Source organism: Dipodomys merriami, unplaced genomic scaffold (genome assembly GCF_024711535.1).
Source record: "Dipodomys merriami isolate MVZ:Mamm:240054 unplaced genomic scaffold, mDipMer1.0.p SCAF_3, whole genome shotgun sequence".
Lineage (NCBI taxonomy): Eukaryota > Metazoa > Chordata > Mammalia > Rodentia > Heteromyidae > Dipodomys > Dipodomys merriami.
Genome location: NW_027204492.1, coordinates 49,389,030 through 49,392,499, shown reverse-complemented (window position 1 = coordinate 49,392,499; position 3,470 = coordinate 49,389,030).

The window sequence follows — 3,470 nt, the reverse complement described above, 5'->3', positions numbered from 1 at the left end:
ATGACACAAATAAGTGAGACCTACCTTTAATTCTGAAAGCATGAAATTTTCTCAATCACAAAAGTAAAAGGTCTTATTTATTTCTCTAGGATTATGTCTTTCTCTGTGTTACAAGTTTTCTTTTTCTCTTAGCACCCATGTAGAAGAGGAAAGGTGTGATAACTTTTCTTCCCCATTATCAGCGTCATGGTTTAAACCCCTGTAACAAAAGACAGGTTAAGAAGAGAAAAGTCTAGCAAATTTATTTAATCAACGTTTTATGGGATGTGAGAAACTTCAGAAATAGAAACCTAAAACTCCAGGGAAAACAGTTTATTTTTATGCTTAGATTCATTGAAGAATGGATAACTTTAAAAATATGATAGGACAGAAGGTAGTAAAGAAGATGGTAATAAAGAAGACAAAAACAGAAAGTATTAGCTGTTCAAATTATTCTTGTCCTGTCTTACAGCATTTCTTCCAGTGATGGGGCAGGACGCTGCTGAAATGAATCTACATTAGAGAAAAGAAAAGTGGAAGACAGTGATCATTCTAATTTTTATAGGTTTCTTTTGGACAGAAGATTTGGGGTAGGGAATTTGGCCTCTACAACTTACTTCAGGGCAGAAAGAACATCAGGGGACAAATGGGAAAGAAAAGTAAAGAACATCTTGCTGCTGAGGTCTCCTAAAGTTTTAATTCAAACTATTCAGTATGCTAAGGTATTCTATATTAAGACACCATATTCTGAGTTCTCTGTCTGTATCTCTTTCTCTGATTCTATACCTGTCTCTTTCTGTTTCTCTCTGTGTCTCTTTGTAGTTAAATAATTTACAGACAGCTTCAACAAATTATACTTAATGTACATGCATGCTTAGTTGATGAAATACTATGAATCTCAAACACATTTAAATAACACATTTGGAATTTCAGTTATGAAGAAAGAGAAATAGGATAAGATCTCCCTTAAAAATACAAGAGTGGAAGGAACTTTACACTGCCTGAAGGTTTGATAATTTGAGCCTATAAACACATCATAATAGGCTGGGCACTAGTGGCTCATACCTGTAATCCTAGCTACTCAGGAGGCTGAGATCTGAAGATTGCAGTTCAAAGCCTGCCTGGGCAGGAAAGTCAGTGAGACTCTTATTTCTCATAAACTACTCAAAAAGCTGGAAGTAGCACTATGGCTTACGTGGTAGAGCACTAACCTTGAGTACAAAGAGCTAAGGGACAATGCCCAGGCTCCAATTTCAAGCCCCATGACCAAAAAATTATCCTAAGACAAATAGCCAAATACTATGAAACACTAAGAAACTTGTAGTTGAAGTGGAAATATTGTTTCGTAGAGGAAATGGAATTGGGGTCTGTAGGCAGTTTGAATGAAATGTATATAGTTTTATAAGCTTTATTCTGCCTTTTGTTGCTAGTCCTGGGGCTTGAACTCAGTGCCTGAGCACTGTCCCTGAGCTTCTTTTTGCTCAAGGCTAACCACTCTACCACTTGAGCCACAGTGCCTCTTCTGGCTTTTTCTGTTTATTTGGTGCTGAGGAATCGAACCCAGGGCTTCATTCATGCTAGGCAAGCACTCTACAATTAAGGCACATTCCCAGCCCCTTTATTCTGCTTTTTAAAGGTTGTTTTGAGCACTCAGTATTTTGAAATACCATATGAATATTAAAATTTTATTTCTATTTCTGTAAGAAAAGTTTCTATGATTTTGCAAAAGTATGCATTGAATCTGTAATATTTTGGTTAGTACAGATGTTATAACAATACTAAGGGTTTATTTCTGATCTTTTCTAATCTGCAAACACAAGGTATTTTATTTCTGTGGATTTTTTGTTTCTTTCATCTAGGTATTATATTTTCAATGGAAAATCTTCCACTTCCCCTAATTACTTTTTATTATCTGCATGATTGTAATTGAAATAATTTCTCTAATTTCTTTTGCAGATATTTCAGGTAGTTCTCTAATCTATCAGTATTTTAACACAGTAAAATTCAACTCATTTTTTTCTGTCACTAATGATAGCTACTGCCCTTTGATTGAGAATTTGTCCTTATCAATATTAATCCTGTGTTTTTTAACTTTACATGCATTTTTCTATGTATTGTTGCAATATATTTTAGTATCTATCTAAAGGTCTTTCTATATTCGTTGACGCTTTAAAAGAAGTCAGTTTGTCTGTTAAATAACTCCAAATCTCTGTGTTTTACAAGAAATGTTTTACATATCATGTTTAATTCAAATATGGGTCAGCCATGGCTCTCTCTATGTACTACCATTTTTCAGGAACCACACCAAAGAAGCAGCTTCTGCCTGCAACATCCTATTCTTGTAGTGAAAAGCAAAGAGCAAGAATCTGGAAGAATTCACTTACTTTTCCCCTGAGAAGTCAAATCTGTTGGGTAAGGTAAATAGCACTAGTGAGAAATGGGGCCATAAGAGTCACTGCAAGTCAAACAGGGAAAATATGTATAAAACCTCTTACTGAACCAAAGAGTTAACAAATGAGAAAAATGTACAACCTAACATATTTCACTTTCTTAGTCACAAATATCCATTTTGCTTTGTCATGAAACTGGAATTTTAGATTATAAGCATAATTCCAGGGGTTTCACATGATCAAGTTTGGCTACCTTCCCTCTCACATGTAATTAAGAAACAAATAGTGGTTAAGGACAAAGAAATGAGTTTTCTTATACAGTACAGGCAGGTATGCTGCAGGAAGAGGCAAAATAATCATTTCAGTTCATCTCTGGGGTATAGACATGAATTTTAGGTTTAAGTAGAAAAAGAATTAGGGCAGTGTTGAGAGGTATGCATAAAGAGTCAGTGTGGCCTTTTTGATCACTCTCTCAGTTCCGGGAGTGAGAGACAGTCCAAAAAATTATTCTCTCTGCAGAAGTTATCATTCTCATCACTTAAGGAAACCAATGTTTCCCATGAGGTGATTATCCCTGCTTCATCATTATAGATAATTTTTCTCATTTAAAGAGTGGTCTGTCTTGTGAGGCTCTGTTGATCCTTTCTTTGAAGGCAGTTTCAGCTTTTGTCACAAACATGTTATTAACCAGTACTGTCTTTTCTTGATTCAAAGGTAACTTCAAGTGGCTGCAGAGAGAATATCTCAACATAAAGACAGATACAAAATAAACGCATGCAGAGATAACAAGTTTTTATCTTTCATTTAGTTAATACATGGATGTAAGGAAAGTATTTGTTATACTTCTAGTTGTTAATAAGGGATTTTAAACTGCAGTATTTTTGTCTTTTTGGTACTGGGAATGGAACCCAGGATGTTGCCCTTGCTAGGCAAGAATAAATTCTTTTTTTTTTTTTTTTGGATCTGGTCGTGGGGCCTGAACTCTGGGCCTGGGTGCTGTCCCTCAGCTCTTCAGCTGAAGGCTAGCGCTCTACCACTTGAGCCACAACGCCACTTCTGGCTTTTTTCCTTTTGCTTATGTGGTGCTGAGGAATCAAACCC